Consider the following 18,050-nt stretch of genomic DNA (forward strand, 5'->3'; position numbering starts at 1 on the left):
TGTGATTTGCTTTTATCCAACAGAATGTGGCAAAGGTGATAAGCAGGTCACTCCCCTGACTACATTATTATTTTTTTTTCCATTTTGTTTTATTTTATTTCTTTTCAGTGTTCCAGCATTCTGCTCCATGGACTATGTGCCCTCCTTAATACCCACCACCAGGCTCATCCAATCCCCCACATCCCCCTCTCCCAAACCCTCAGTTTGTTTCTCAGAGTCCACAGTCTCTCATGGTTTGTCCCCCTCCAATTTCCCCCAACTCACTTGTCTTCTTCATCTCCCTATGACCTCTGTGTTATTCCTTATGCTCCACAAGTAAGTGAAACCATATGATAATTGACTCTCTCAGCTTGACTTATTTCACTCAGCATAATCTCTTCTAGTCCCCTCCATGTTGATTCAAAAGATGGGTATTCATCCTTTCTGATGGAGGCATAATACGCCACTGTATATATTATATAAGACTCCATCTTTTCAAACTAGAGAATGATTTTTCTGCTGACCTTGAAGAAATAAGCTGCCATGTTGTGTGAATCTGTGACTGGGACTGTGGCAAGGAACTGAAGGTAGTTTCAAGGAACTGAAAGCAAGGAGCTGGCTGACAACTAGCAAGAAAACAGGGACCTCAGTCTTACAGCCATAGCAACTGTATTCTTCCAACAACTCTGTGAGTTTAAAAGAGAACTCCAAGGTATGGAAAGGAATCAACACCTCCGTTGAAGGCTTGTGAGACCTTGACAAGAAGAAACAGCTAACTCATGCATGGATTCCCAACTCAAAAACCGTGAGATAATACATGTTTGTTTTAAGCTGTTACTTCTGTGGTAATTTGTTATGCAAAGTAGAAAACGAATACTCTTCTCTCTTGGCTTGGTCTAATCCCTTCACTTAATTCTTTTGATACCCTCTTCTCTTACTCTATCTAGAAAGTTGTTTCATTAATTATCCTTTAAGTTTCCCTTATATTTGAGCTTGCCTTCTGAATTGGGGAAATTCTCCCACAATATAAATATTCTCACCTTTCACCAATCTATTAAAATTTTTTCTTCTTAAGTGTATATCTGAAAAACAAAAAACTTTTCTTGAACATCTTTTCTCCTTTTGAGAGGAAGCTTGCACAGTATTTCTCTTCTTGCTTGAATGTTGCACAATTCAAAAGATGAATCTCTGTCTTCCACTCTCCCATCTTCCATCATTCCTCAATCCACTGAAGTCTAGCTTCTATTCTCACTACTCCTCATAGGAAAATGAACTCCAGACACATTTATCATACTGTCTATTGGTTAACTCTTAGATGACTCTTACATGTCTTCAACTAAAATCACCAAAATGAACTCACTATCTTCATACTCTGTATTATTTATGGCATAGTAGGTGTTTTCATGATATAGATGTAGTGGCCTGAAACAACAAACACGTCTTATCTCATAGTTTCTGTGGGTCAGGAATACAGGCAAAGCTTAACTGGTTGACTTACAATCTCTGAAAAAGTTGAAATCAAGGTGTCAGCCAGGGCTGTAGTCATCTCTTGACTGTGGAAGGATCCACTTGTAAGCTCACTACTTTTGGTACGTAACATAAAATTTATGTGCAGTCTCATTCATGTGAATTGAGACCCCCAGGTCCTCACTAGTTACTGTTTAGAACTGTTTAGAACATTAGTTCCTTGCCATATAGGCCTCTCCAGTGGACTACTCACAATATGGCCACTGGTTTTGCTCAGAATGAGGACCTTGAGAAAGAGTGAGAGAGTGAGAGCAAAAGGGCACAAGTAAAAGAGAACAAGCAAGACAGATGTCACAACCTTTGCCTAATCTTGAAAGTGATAACCCATCACTTGTCATTGAAAGGTCCACACCTAAGTCCCTTACTCTGGAAATGGCAATCTTTGGAAGCCATTATAGAGGATGCCTACCACATACCCAAATTATCTTTCTTGTCTGCATCTCTGTGTATGGAAGCACAGTTATATCATCTGAGCCTCTAGAATCTTGAGAATAATCCTTGCTTTTGCCATTTCCCCACCTTCCTAATACTATCTGATATCTTAATAAAAATAATTTATATCTTCATACTTTCTTTAAATTATTCATTTTCTTAATTCTCATTTCTTATTTCTCATTTCTCTGTTAATAATATCAGCTATCTCTGTGGTGTGTGTATGTGTGTGTGCATACATGCACATGTGCTTACTGTTATGCTATCAGGGTGTGAGGACTATTAGGATAGGGGCTTAAGTGTGTCCTCTTTACTGATCTTTTCCTAGTTCCTAGTCCAGTATCTAAGATGTAGTAGGCATTAAAAAATATTGTTAAGTAAATGAAGGTTTGAGTTCCAGTTTTCACACGTTAGTTTTTAATCCTCAAAAGCCTATGAAATAGGTGTTTTCACCATTTTATAGATGAGGAACTGAGGTGTGGAAGTGAAATAATTTGCATGAGTTATGCAGAGCGTAAGAACCATATGTAACATTTTAGAGGGCTTTATAAATTGTAAAACACTCTACAGATATAACTTGCTATCATTATTATCTTTTGTTCTTGTTTTAAGATCCTTCATCTTCCCAGCCTTCTCCCTGTTCACTAATGCTTCATATGGAGACAGGAGGAAGCAGAATTCCAAGAAAAGAAGGGAAAGTAATAATATTAAATGGCTGCCAAGGGATCTGGACAATGGATTCAACAGGCTAAATCTGTCCAGCCCACCAGGGTGGCCATTCCCTCACTGGGATCCTGGGCCCACCACATGCTACTTTACAGCATGAGACAAGCGATGACACAATTTAGTGTTGGTGTTCTGCCTCATCGAAGAGATGGCATTGTCATTATTCATTTTGGAGAACAGCCTATAGTGCAGAAAGAAATTATGTCAGACAGAACAGGAGAGTCTTTTCAACATAGCATTCCATCCTAAGGGAGAGAACAAGAAAAAAAACAGAGCAAGTGGGCAGTACCAACTTTGGACTCGATCCGTCAAAAGCACTGCTCAAGTTGATCTTGAACTGTCATCTTCCACCCTGTGAAGAAGTAATCAGAAAGTGATACTTTATATTATTTCAATGATTTCTAATTTGTAGACCTTTTTTCTACATATTTTACCTCATAATCTCCATAATCATGAAGAAGGCAGAGTAGCTATAATTTCCCTTTTACAGATTAGGATTCTGAGACTTTTCAAATTTGAGATTTATTCAGAGTTCTGGTTAATATGAAGTCAAATCTATGCAGTGTCTCTTTCCAGATAGTTTTGTATATATTATTTTATGAGCTGCTCACAATAAAACTTTCAGGCATCATTTTTATCCCCTTTTTATAGACATGAGAGTTAGAGCCTAAAGAAATAAAAGGTGTCTTGCCTAAGGTCGTGCTGGTAGTATATGGTAGAGCTAAGTTTGGAACTCAAGTTTTTAAGTTCTCTATTCCCAGCCTTCTTTCCAGTAAGCAAATGCTATACTTAGAGAGAGTAAGCTTGAAGTCCTAAGTTTGGTGACCTAAAAGAGTGGAGAAGGAAAAAGAAAATGAAGACTCAGGGAGGAATAGAGAGAAGGAAATAGTATGAGGAAGAGAGAGATGAATGTATCATTTAGGACTGCATTGGGATTCCCAAAAGAAATTCTGTATTTTGCATTTAAGTTCTCAAGAGGGGATAGGATGATACCTCCAGTTAAAGGTTGGAGGAAGTCAATTGTGTTCTATGGTTCAGGGCCCTGAGTGGTAAACCCTGAGGAATCTCAGCCTCATAAGTGTTCCCATGGATCACAAGACCTTGAGAACAATTATACCAAGGAATCCCTGAAATTTACAAGATAACTTGTATGGTGGGTTGATTGTCCACATAGCCAAAGAAGGTAAAGGAATGGGCAATTACAGTTTATAGTGCCTATGTTTACCAAGTTATTTAGAGTCTGTCCTTACACCATCCCCTCAACTTCTTTCTTTTATTTAAGACTAGAACAAGAAAAGCCTGAAAGGAGAGACTATTTTGTTTTCAGACATCTTAAACCCCAGGGAAGACCAAGAGAACTTGTTCAAACTCCTAAGGCCCTGAAATATAAGCATGAAAATAAAGCAGCAGGTCTAAATATAATCCTGTGCTTGGAGCTAAGCAAAAGCCACAGTGAAAGCTTTTATGGTCAAATCCCTTGGCGCACTACAGCTCAAAAACATCTCAGTGGGTAATTCTAAATTCTCAAAAAATATTTGCTGTAGGCTAAAAAACAAGTCTGAGAAGTTATCGCTTGAACATGTAATGATGGAAGAATATTTAAACTACTTACCCCCTGTAATTAAACCTTCAACTAGCTCAGCTTTTCTCACTAAGGGACCCCCAAAGCCTCTGCCTTTGCTTTATTTCACTGTCACGGTTCCTGGGAATGAAGGAGGAGGAAATTGAGATATGGAGCTATTGAACTGCTAGGCCACACACCAAGTCCACAGGAGAGCCAAGGTTTGAACTCCCCTCCCCAACTCACACTCCCAGGCACACCCTTATGCAGAGCTCAGCTTTATCCACCCAGAAGGGGAAATTTAAACTCAGCATTTCCTTGAACATCTCTCTTAAGCCACCATTTTATTTACAATGCCTTTTGCTTTTCTGGAAAATTATCGACCAGTAAAAGTTTTATCCATTTCCTGACCATCAGTATCATGCTAGGTGTTGGAGTATGTTATGGGCTGAGTTTTGTACCCTGACTCCAAATCCATACATTGAAGTTCTAACTCCCAGTATCTAAGAATGTGACTACATTGAAATAGGGTTCTTAAGAGGTAATTGAGTGAAAATTAGGTCATTAGGTTTGGTCTAATGAAAAGAGATACAGACATGTGGAGAGGGAAGACAATGTAAAGATAAAGGGAAAAGACAGCCATCTACAAGCCAGGAGAGAAGCCACAGACGAAACCAGCCCTGTTAATATCTTGATCTCAGACTTCAGACCTCCAAAAATGTGAGAAAATAAATTTCTTCATTAAGCCACCCAGTATCTGGTACATTTTAATGGTAGTCTTAGGAGATTAATGTAAGGGGTGAGATATTAAAGTCTTAGTAGGAAATGTACAAGGAAAGGAAGCATTGTTCAGATAACCCAGATCAAGTGGAAATGTAATTTTTCATTGTTATTTAAACCCAAAGTTACTCTTAGGGGAATGAAAGGTTTGGCTTAATGTGTGAAGAACTGTTCCCTTAATCAACATTTTAATTTTTGTATTATAAGATAAGAAACTTTTACATAGATTTAAAGAAAAAAAAGTCACAAAGGTGGTACTGATGCTTGAATATTAAGAAGGATATTTAGATGGGTCCTATGGTATTTTATCATATGGTATTTTAATTACATATTACATTAGTAAGTTCTTAGGTTTGTATTGAAAAGATAATAAAACACAGTAGTTAAAAGCTTGAACTCTAAAGATAAATAAACCTAATAATAACCTAATAATAATAATAACCTAATAATAAAACACAGTAGTTAAAAGCTTGAACTCTAAAGATAAATAAACCTAAAGATAAATTAATTCCTGCTGTATATTCTTGGTAAATTTTTCAAATTCCATTTCCTCATCTATAAATGGAGATAAATAGGTACTATATTATGGGGAGTATGTAGGAAGCACTTAACAAGGTATCTGGAGGGTAGTATCATTCGATGAGTATTAGTATTTTTAAGCTTCCATTGATAGCAGTTGGTACCTATGTCAGTAAAGGAATAAATTCTTTTGTACTTGCTACCCATACTTTATGTTTCTGGGATAGGAAAAAATGGCCCCAAATAGATGGAAGAGTTCTATGGAAGAGCAGGATTATTTGGTAGCCACTTTATCAGTAGGGCCACGGTGGTAGGGCAAAGTGGTGTGTGTGTGTGTGTGTGTGTGTGTGTGTGTGTGTGTGTGTTTGTATTTGTATTGGGGATAGGGGCCATGCAGTGATCATGGATGAATAGTATGCACATAAATCTAATAGCTTTTTAGCACAGTGCCTGTCAGCATTCCTGCTTTCACTTTTGCTGGCTGCTTCCTTAAGTCACAACCTGGTAATAAGAGGTGATAAAGGTGAGGTAATAAGAGGATCCTAAAATTTCCATGATAATTGTCCTAATTGATCATGTTCTAAGAAAGGCTTGGTAAATCTGTTCACAAAGCCATTTCTAACATTTAAAGCCCAAATACCAGCACCTTAGTGTCCTACCTAAATAAGAGTTGGCTTTTTAACTCACCAAACAGCTTCATGTTTATTTAGATGGCAAATGAGGGGCAGTCCAGGCCCAGAGCCCAGATTTTTTAATTTACTTTTAATTTATTTTTAAATTTATTTTCTATTATTTTTTTTTTAATTTTTTATTTTTTATAAACATATATTTTTATCCCCAGGGGTACAGGTCTGTGAATCACCAGGTTTACACACTTTACAGCACTCACCCAAGCACATACCCTCCCCAATGTCCATAATCCCACCCCCCTTCTCGCAAACCCCCTCCCCCTAAAAACCCTCAGTTTGTTTTGTGAGATTAAGAGTCACTTATGGTTTGTCTCCCTCCCAATACCATCTCGTTTCATTTATTCTTCTTCTACCCACTTAAGCCCCCATGTTGCATCACCACTTGCTCATATCAGGGAGATCATATGATAGTTGTCTTTCTCTGCTTGACTTATTTCGCTAAGCATGATACGCTCTAGTTCCATCCATGTTGTCACAAATGGCAAGATTTCATTTCTTTTGATGGCTGCATAGTATTCCATTGTGTATATATACCACCTCTTCTTTATCCATTCATCTGTTGATGGACATGTAGGTTCTGTCCATAGTTTGGCTATTGTGGACATTGCTGCTATATGGCCAACAGACACATGAAAAAGTGCTCCATATCACTCGGCATCAGGGAAATACAAATCAAAACCACAATGAGATATCACCTCACACCAGTCAGAATGGCTAAAATCAACAAGTCAGGAAATGACAGATGCTAGCGAGGATGTGGAGAAAGGGGAACCCTACTACACTGTTGGTGGGAATGCAAGCTGGTGCAACCACTCTGGAAAACTGCATGGAGGTTCCTCAAAATGTTGAAAATAGAACTGCCCTATGACCCAGCAATTGCACTACTGGGTATTTACCCTAAAGATACAAACGTAGTGATCTGAAGGGGCACGTGCACCTGAATGTTTATTTTCTATTTTATTTATAAATTTAAATTAAATTAGCCATCTTATAGTACATCACTAGTTTCAGATATAGTGTTCAAAAATTTATTAGTTGTGAATAACACCCAGTGCAGATTGTTTTACTTGGTGTATAACCCTGGGGTGGTAGATCACCAGTGTTGGAAAGTGGATTGTTGAGGAAGTAAGGAGAAGCTTCTGGATAAATACTCAAAAAAGGATGAGGACAGGACTAACAACTAAAAAACATATACTTTTTAAAAAGTTATTTTAAAATTGAAGTATAATTAACATATAATATTACATTACTTTCAGGTTACAATATGTGATTTGACATTTATATACATTGCAAAATACTCCTTGATAAGTGTAGCTACCATCTCTCACCATACAATATTATTACAATATTATTGACTCTATTCCTTATACTCTACTTCTCATCTCTGTGACTTACTTATTTTATATCTGGACGTTTGTACCTCTTAATCTCCATTATTAGAAAAATCTCCTTTCTCTATACTTTTAGCACTTGCCTTAGGCTGGCCTTCTTAAAATGGGTGGATATTCAAGTTGTGAATTTAGAGGTAGAAGGGTCAGAGAAATGGATTGCCAAGTGTATGAAAACTTTTACATAATTAAGTCTTGCTCATACTTTCTTCCTTGTCTACATTTGTTCACAACTAATCTTACAGTAATTCCACACTCATCTTTCCCTCCTACCCTCTTGCCTTCCCTTTCCCTCCCTTCTCTCTCTTCCAGTAAATCATTCAAATAAAAAAATCTCATCCTTTAACTCTAATTCTTCTCTTGTTCAATAAGTCTTAAGATTTCGGTAGTCTGTCTCTAAATCTCTAATATAGATATTGACTCTATCAAGGTCACTTCAACCAGTGACCTTGGCACTGAATTTTTCATCCCCTAAAACTCATATTTAATTATAATACTCCTCCTCAAAATATTTGATGAGCCCTCAACACCTAGCAAATACAATATGACCTCTTTGTATTGGCCTCTAATGTACAAAATCTTGTTCTCGGTTGACCTTTCCAATGTCAAGCAACTACTACAAGGGGTTCCACATTCCTGAATTCACCTAAGTAGCTTTGTGCTTCCATGTTTGTCCATGTTATTCCTAGTACCCATAATGCCCTTTTTGTCTTGTTATGTTTCTCCATCTTCTTAAAATGAGAAACCATCACTCAAAATGGTGGTGAAACAAACCAACAAATAAAAATCCACAATGCTGAATTTATTGCTTATTTAAGTACAAGAGATACATTTTTCAGTTGTAGTTTCTCTAAGCCAGAAAGACTGTTCGTCATGTATTAGGATTCTTAGAACTTAGAGTTCAGAGAGATGATGGACATTCAGAGTTGTAAATAAGTTAGTATCAACAGTTGAAGTGTGATTATTTGGGGAGGGGGGACCATTATTGATTGTATGCTCTCAGAAGCAATGATTGGAATTAACCCATTCCTGATCAGCTGACCTTCAGAAGCTAGTAGTTTTCAATAATTGGTTGTCCTGCAGAAGTGTGTTAATAAAGACAGGTAGACTTTGATTTGAGTAAATACATTTAAAAACAATTCTGAGATGGGATCAGGAGGGAGAAAAGCCATTAGAGATTTTTTTTTAATTTATATTTTATTTATTTTCAGCATAACAGTATTCATTATTTTTTTAAATTTTTTTTTAATTTTTAATTTTTTATAAACATATATTTTTATCCCCAGGGGTACAGGTCTGTGAATCGCCAGGATTACATACTTCACAGCACTCACCCAAGCACATACCCTCCCCAATGTCCATAATCCCACCCCCTTCTCCCAAACCCCCTCCCCCCAGCAACCTTCAGTTTGTTTTGTGAGATTAAGAGTCACTTATGGTTTGTCTCCCTCCCAATACCATCTTGTTTCATTGATTCTTCTCCTACCCACTTAAGCCCCCATGTTGCATCACCACTTCCTCATATCAGGGAGATCATATGATAGTTGTCTTTCTCTGCTTGACTTATTTCGCTAAGCATGATACGCTCTAGTTCCATCCATGTTGTCACAAATGGCAAGATTTCATTTCTTTTAATGGCTGCATAGTATTCCATTGTGTATATATACCACATCTTCTTTATCCATTCATCTGTTGATGGACATCTAGGTTCTTTCCATAGTTTGGCTATTGTGGACATTGCTGCTATAAACATTCGGGTGCACGTGCCCCTTTGGATCACTACGTTTGTATCTTTAGGGTAAATACCCAGTAGTGCAATTGCTGGGTCATAGGGTAGTTCTATTTTCAACATTTTGAGGAACTTTCATGCTGGTTTCCAGATTGGTTGTACCATCTTGCATTCCCACCAACAGTGTAGTAGGGTTCCCCTTTCTCCACATCCTTGCCAGCATCCGTCATTTCCTGACTTGTTGATTTTAGCCATTCTGACTGGTGTGAGGTGATATCTCATTGTGGTTTTGATTTGTATTTCCCTGATGCCAAGTGATATGGAGCACTTTTTCATGTGTCTGTTGGCCATCTGGATGTCTTCTTTGCAGAAATGTCTGTTCATGTCTTCTGCCCATTTCTTGATTGGATTATTTGTTCTTTTGTTGTTGAGTTTGATAAGTTCTTTCTAGATTTTGGATACTAGCCCCTTATCTGATAATGTCATTTGCAAATATCTTCTCCCATTCTGTCAGTTGTCTTTTGGTTTTGTTAACTGTTTCCTTTACTGTGAAAAAGCTTTTGATCTTGATGAAGTTCCAATAGTTCATTTTTGCTCTTGCTTCCCTTGCCTTTGGCGATGTTCCTAGGAAGAAGTTGCTGTGGCTGAGGTCGAAGAGGTTGCTGCCTGTGTTCTCCTCAAGGATTTTAATGGATTCCTTTCTCACATTGAGGTCCTTCATCCATTTTGAGTCTATTTTTGTGTGTAGTGTAAGGAAATTAGACTAGCAGTTTTTAAGTTACAATCTGTGAGCCATATATGGCTTGCTCCCTGTTTGTAAATAAAGTTTTATTGTCATACAGCCATGGTCATTTTGTTTATGTGTGGCCTATGACTGCTTTTGCACTACAATGGCAGAGTTGAGAGCAATTTTGGAAAAGACAATCTGGACCAAAAACTTAAAATGTTTACTGTTTGGTCCTTTATAGAAAAGTTTGCTGACTCTGATCTAAACTAATTGTTCCAGTGCTCTTGGGTGGAACTGTCTAGTAAGTACTGTCATTAAATTGTTCCAAATATATTGGGTTGATGGTCAACTTACATGGACCATCTGACTCTGAAGCTTCCCCACAGAACCTCAATTTAAGGTCTCTAATTCTTCAAATGCTGAGTTTTTTCTCCAGTAGGCTAGAATAGTGCCTGCTACATTGAAGGCATGTGATAGATGGTTGTCCAAGTGGCTTTAAGTGCTTGCTTGCACCAAGCATTGATCTCAGTGCTATGAGAATACAGAAGCAAGGCAGAGAGAGAGAGAGCGCCTTTATCTAGTAATTATATAGGTCACAGGTAAAAATATAGCTCTAATAAAGACAGAAGGTTGTGTCATAAGAGAGTTATAGATCAAGTGCTATGGGGACTCAGGAATTAGGAAGCATTTGAAATAAGCTTTGCGGAGGTGAGGAAATGGCCTATTTGCCAGAAATGCAAATAGACCATCTTGAAGAAAGGCATAGTGGTGGAATAGGACAGAGCATGTTTGGAACAGGAGGAGTAATATTTGTATAATAAATAGGGTACTAATAAATAGGGTACCCAGTGGAAAACAATAGAAAATCTGGAGAAAAATGAAGTAATTTCGGGGGGATCAGTTTTATAGAGAGGTATGTTAGAGTCGGTTCATGCCTGTTGAATATTCAGGAATCTTTTAAGCTGGTTGTTATATCTCTGGAGGCTTAAAATTGGCCACAATGAATGAATGATGGCACGGGAGCAAGAGAAAAAGACAGTAGTTACCACAATTGAATAGGGATGAGAATCAGTCCAAGGGGTATCCAGAAGATGAGCTTAAACTAATAAATGAGATGTCATGTTTTTGGAAAAGGAAAAAGGCTCTATTTTGAATAATCTATACTAAGAATTTCTCATGGCACTAATGTATGGTCCAGGTTTAGGTAGAAATTATGTATATAGCTCAAACCCAAATGAACAGCTTTTTAAAAAGCTGTATAACTGAGAAGGTATGATTTGGGAAACCCAAGAAATAAAATAAATTAAGCAACTGTCACTTCTTGTCTGTGAGAGTTAGAGTTGGTTTTATATCTTGGTTTTTTATATTGATATACTGATCCCATGTTTCTTTATCTATAAATGTGTATAATAATATCACACAGGGTTACTATGAAAACTAAATGAAATAAAGGGTGCTCCCAAACTTTCCTAATGATAATAATCACTTGTAATATTATAGTTCACAAAAAGAGAAAAAGATCATCTGGACAAACACACAACTTCCTGGGTCTCATTGTAGATCCCCTAGATGAGAATGTTCAAAACAGGGGTCAGTGAAGTTGTTTAAAAAGAGCATAACGTGATTCTTACTGAGAAAACTTAGGGAAAAATGATTTAATATATATGAAAGTACCTTAAAATACACTAACAAGAACATAATTGGAAAAAAAAATTGAATGAATGCAATATTCAGCAAACCATTACATGGTCCTTGGCTCAATCTTCCTCTTACACATTCAGAGGAATAGTATTAATGCTTCTTACTGCCCAGAGCTTGGGGGAAGGATTAGAGTCTATCATTGGAAAAGGCTCTGAGCTTTCTGTAAGGTAAGTGCTGTGTATAACAGCTGTTACGTTTAATTGTTTCACTGGAAGTAGGCAGGTTGATAAATATTTGTCTCAAAGATTACTCTCTGAATTGTATGCATAGACTATAAGCTCCAAAAGACTAGGTTGTTCTGGGGATATGGGCAATAGGGAAGAGCAGAGACAGCAATAATGCCCAGGAGCTGAGTCTCTGAACTCTAGGGCCAGGGGGTAGAGCCATCGTCACTCTGGAGAGCAATAGGTCCTGTACAATTGAAAAATGCCTGCAGGAAGAAAGGATGCCTGAGTTTTCCAGGTAAAATAATCTAGTTCCCAGGAAAAGGATCATTTTTTATGACCAGGAACACCCCACTGACAGTTCTCTCTGGGGAGTCATGAAGAGGGATGAGGCTCAAAGACAGGCATTCCAGGGCCTTCAGCCTTTGCCATCAGCCTCCCATGATGCAGTCAGCAAATGGGAACCCCTGCCTGAGCAGGGTGAGGACAGCCCCCCCCCCCCAGGTTCTGGAAGAGTAGCTTACTGCTTCCAGGAAGGTCTAAAAACATCAGCTGGTGGGCAGGAGATCTGTTCCTAGCAAGTGCTGATCACCACTGCTTAGGACAGTTTGTCTCCCTTCTCTCTGCCAACTTCATCTTTCACCTGCCCCTAAACTCCAGTCAAGAACCTCTGCCTCTGAATACTTTCCTTAACTCTTTCTGTCTCAGATTCCTTCTCCTCTCTGTCTTCTATTTAGTTCTTAGAACACAGCTCAATTTATTAGCCACAAAACAGTTTAAAAAGCATGGATCTAAAAAGCCAACTTCCTTGATTCCATGGTCATTTTCTATTTTGAGTATTTCAGCCAAAACCACATGATGTTTTTTATCCAAGATTGTGTATGTGTTTTACTCCTTTGGTTACTAATAAATCATTGTATACAAAGAAAAATGTCCCTCACTTTCCTGTGGCTCTTTTCTAATGTGGTAGGCTAATAAAGTGTATTGTTTGTTATCTAGAAAGGGACATGATACGGGGAACCTGTAAGTACCAGATAATCAAAAAGTGATTCGCTTAAGACTCTAGTTGTTTAGTTCACTCTGCTATCTCCTTGAACGTTTCCATAAGTTTTCCTACCAGCTAGGAGGTGAAGAATAACTACCAGAAACATGCTGTGGAGTAGAGAGAGTATGTGACTAAAATACAATTGCTAGTGTATGTTGGCCATGGAAAAGTCACTTGGATATGAAAATGAAAAATTCACTTGGATAGTCAAGAACTAGCAGTAACAGGACATGGTTTCCTCTGGGAAACTTTTCTAACAATAATTTTAAAATATAGGAAGTAAATTCCTATTCACTAGAAGAAATGTTTTACATATTCCTTGAGTTTTCTCCAGAGGATAGAAAAGTAGTACAATAAAGTCTTCATTATTCAGAATTTATGATTATTTGCCTAGGAATTGTCCTACATTCACCTTTGTTTTCAGTCTCATTAAAGAGTAATTTGAATACAAATATTATGTGATGGAGTTATCACCTGGGAATATTAAAGTTGTTTGAAAAAATGTGTTCAAGAAATGTTTATTACATTTAAAGTTATTATAAATCATCTTGTTTCTTTATTATGCAAGGATCCTTAGGAACATAGATAACCAGAGTAATTTTTTAAGAATACAGTTGTGTTCTTTTTTTTTTTTAAAGCTTCTGCAATTTAGACTTATTAAGTTAGCCATCTCCACTTTTAGCTTGTCTTTAAAGTATTTTTCAGATCTTCCCACACTTAAATCAGTATCATGGCAAATTTGAGGTTGACAGAAATCAAGTAACAGTAGTAACGGTGATGATGTAAATAACTGAGAGAATTTCCTTACCTAACCTAATTGTGTTTGAAAATTACACTAAACTTCCTATTTGCTGATAATCTGTTTTCTTTGGGGCCTCTCTGACTTTTCAGGATGGATGATTTATAGGATTAACATAATAACTCTGGGACTGTGCATAGCCTGAAATCCCTGTTATTTGTAAAGGTTTAGTGAGTTCTGTGAGTCCCCATGGGAGAGATGGTCCGACTCATGTCAGACTAGATGGGAGGCTTGTGATAAAGAGGGTGAAGAAGGAAGGGATGTAGATTTCATCATTGCCCAGAATTAGGTTGAGAAGGGATAACTTACACCATGCAGCTAACCAGAGGCACCAAGATCAAAGACTGACTGCTATGTATCCAGGAAGCATAGGACTGTGCAGGGAAGAAGGAGGAAAGCAGATGTTAAAATCAAAGAAATCTGAAAAAGGTTTAGTAAATGGTTCTAAATGGGCCACAGGGGACATCTTCATAGGAAAAGTTGAGAGGAAACCTGACAGGTTCAGGAGATTAGTTGATTTCTTTTTTTCTCATCTCTTCCTTTGCTCCTCATTCTTCCACTCCCTTCTCCCCAAAGGACCAACAATTAATTGACTAAACTGTAAGAGTTCCCTGGGTAGATGTTGACTTTCATCACCTTACCTTCCTCCTCTATCAGTTGGGCTGAAGATAATGGCTGCAATGAAAAACAGGTCATGTCTGAGAGCAGAGGAAAGAAAGTAGATCTACTTCTCCATGGGAGAGAAAAAATATGGGGCTAGCATTTCAGTCTAACAGTAGAACCAAGAAACATCTCCTAATAATCTGTAGATCTCTTAATCAGCTCAGGGCATCTCTGTTCCAGCCCTCTGAGAAGTTTACTAGGAATCCCAGTGTGGGAGGGATAGTCTCTTCTAGTATCAGTGGCTCCATCTCCCCATCCTTGTCCTGCCACTGAAGATAAGGACAATGCAGAGTGAAAAAGCCTGGTTTTGCAACCACATACACCTGAGTTTGAATCCTAGCTCTAATACTTACTGGCTATGTGACCTAGAACAATTTACTTAACATTTGATTCTCAGTTTTGACACATCTATCTTGCAGTGTTGCTATGAGGATAGAAACATTGTATAAAACACTTGCACAGTGCTGGGAGCATATAAGTAGATGGACCTTGGGAAGGTGACATAATTCCTCTAAGCATCAGTTTTTTCTTAATAACAATAGCATTTACCTTATAGGATTACTGGCTAGACTATGAAAGAGATAGTATAACACTGTTAAAGGTACAGGCTCTGGGATCAGACTGCAGGTTCAAGTCCTGGCTCCATCCTCATTGGCTATGTGACTTTGTGCAAAGTGTTTAATCCCTTCCTGTACTGGTTTTCCAATCTATAGCATGGGGATAATAATAGCACTTAATTTATGAGATTACTACATGGATTAAATTAGGTTTATCTTTAAATCACTAAGAACAGTGCCTGGTATATAGTAAAAGTTATGTAAGTGCTTGTTAAATTTAAAAATAATGAGATCTAGTATATAAAACATTTTAACACACTATATCTAGTACATAATCATGACTTTAATATTAGTATTATTAGCTAGTGATTTTTGAATTATGGCTTTGTAACATTAACAAGTAACTTCTCTTTATATGAATTTTGAAAAGCTCTGCAATAAAATATATCACAGAATTTTAAGTCCCAGGGTGGTAGAACCTTCTTAAAAGATAATCTTGTGTGGTGGTTGTAAAAAATGACCCTAAAATTCTTCGGCTCTTACCTTATCAAGAGGTAAGATTTCTGTTACCTCCCATTGAATCTGGGCTCTTTAACTACTTACATGATGTCACAGTGTGGATGTGATGTTTCAACTTTCGGTCTCTTGCAGTGCTTGTTCTTAGAACCTAGCCACCATGCCTGTATGTAGGGGACTGATGGATGCCTCTAGTTGGCTGAGCTCCCAGCTGTCATGTGCACCTTTAAAGTGCATCCTTTTTACCCCAGTCAAACCACCAAGGCTAACCCTGCATGGAACAGACTAGCTGTTCCTACTAAGCCCTGCCCAAATTAGAGATTTAAGCAAAAACTTTTACTGTTGTTTTCAACCATTAATTTGGGGTAGTTTGTTATGCAGTAATAGGTAGGTGGAACATCTGGTTTGTTCCCCCACTGATGTTTGCATCTCCTCTACCCTCTCTCTTACCTAACCTCTGCTTATCTATCCAATCATTCAACAAATATTTATTATCTACGTATCATGTATTTCCTAGACACTAGGAATACATCACGAATAACAAAAAGGTCTTAGCTGCAGAAGTCTTAATTCTGTGAAGGGGAGAAAGACCAAAAAAAACCCAATAAATTATACAATGTCTGGATTGGATACGTACTATGATGAAGAGAGAGATGGTATAAAGAGTGATGAGATGTGTATGTGTTAGGGAAAGATATTGTCATTTTAGCAAAAGTGTTTAGGAAACATTGTCTAGTGAGGTGACATTTGAGCAAAGATCAGAATGAAGCGAGGAAGCTGGTTGTAACGATCCTTAAGGAGGATAAGGAGGAGAAGTCCTAGCAGAAGGAAAAGTAGTTGTAAGGTCTGAGGCAGGTACACTCACATGTTCAAGAAATGTTAAGGAGGCCTTTGAGGTTGGAAAGGAATGTGCAAGCGGCAGACTGATAAGAGAAAGAGAAGGACTTAGAGGCCATGTAAAGTAAGTTTAATTCTAAGATAAAAAGTCATTGGAGAGTTTTTATCATTGCATTTATTTTTATTGAGGTAAAATTTACAGGAAACAAAATGCACATGGTTTGATAAGTTTTGATAAATGTATACTCCAATGCATATAACCAGTTGGCACAAAAAGTTATCTTTTGCTATCCATTGGTTCCCATCCCTGTCTAATCGGAAACCTCCATTCTGATTTTCATCACTGTAGGTCAATTTTACATATTCTTGAACTTAATATAAATGGAATTGTATAGTGAGTGCATCTATTTTGTGTCTGGCTTCCTTTACTTAAAAATCATCCTTGTTATTACATGCATCAATAGTTTATTTTTAAATTGATGAGTAGTACTTGATTCTATGAAAATATCATAGTTGGTTTATCTGCTGTGATATTTGGACATTTGGGTTGTTTCCAGTTTTTATCCACTAGAAGTAGAACTTCTGTAAAAATTCTTGTATGCAGGTCTTTTTGTGGACTTATGTTTTCATGTAAAGTTGGTGGGTCATAGAGTAAATGCCTGTTTAACTCAGTAATAACCCAGTTTTCTGAGCTCTTTTTGCTATATATACTCCTCCAGCAATGTCTGAAAGTTCCAGTTGTTCAGATTCCCCACCAACATTTAGGGTTGTCCATTCTCTCTCTTTTGCCATGGCTTCTTCTTTCCACAGCAGCCATTAGATTCTATGTTCCTCATGCTTTACCATAGGACAAGATGGTTAAAGAAGGTCTTGAGAAAAGACAGTAAGTTCCTAAAGAGCATTTCTGTATTTTTATAGTCATTTACATGTTAAAAATATCTGTTGAACTGAAATAAGTTCTTAATCTCCATTTTTGCAATGCAATTCAGTATTTGACAAAGCTTCTTTTTGCAAGACAAAATTCTCTTTAATTCCACAGGTATCTCTTCTGTTTTATTTTCAGAAAATGTAGGTTATTGTCTTCTGTAGTATAACTTCAACATATTTCAAAACAGTAAGTTATCATACTTTTTTTCTTTTAATATTTTCATGTAAATATGATTTTCTAATCCTTTTAATCAGGTGTGCAGCTATTCTCAGAAGTGCTTCTAAGTGGACATCTAATTATTCAGTTAAATTAGTTTCAGGTTTAAGATAGTTTCAGGTTTCAAAGCAGTGATTTCAACTATGAATTTAAGCATCTCTTTGCATTTATGTGTATGTAAGCTAGTGTGAGTTGGTTTTCATGGGTTGTATAATATTTCTACTTATATTTTTTTTCTAAGAATGAAGCTATGAGTGATTTACAGCCACATGTGTGTTCTGTGTATATGTGGAATGTTATATTGTTGAATAAGAATAGCTGCACTTATTAAATTGTATGACCACACAAATACACATACATGCACATACACACACACCCTTGCACACACAAAGGATTCAGATAATTCCCACTCAGGGTCTTTATTTGAGGGGGTTATGGTGTGGTCACTCAAGTACGTCTTCTTGCTTGGTTTATTAGGCTCTTGTGTTGTTGGTTTAGGGAACATGAACAACCTGACCTAGATTTGTAAGTGTCCTTGCTATGACAGTTCTTTACCACTTTCATTCT

This window comes from Mustela putorius, unplaced genomic scaffold (genome assembly GCF_011764305.1).
Source record: "Mustela putorius furo isolate JIRA1106 unplaced genomic scaffold, ASM1176430v1.1 tig00000585_pilon_pilon_pilon, whole genome shotgun sequence".
NCBI classification, from domain to species: domain Eukaryota; kingdom Metazoa; phylum Chordata; class Mammalia; order Carnivora; family Mustelidae; genus Mustela; species Mustela putorius.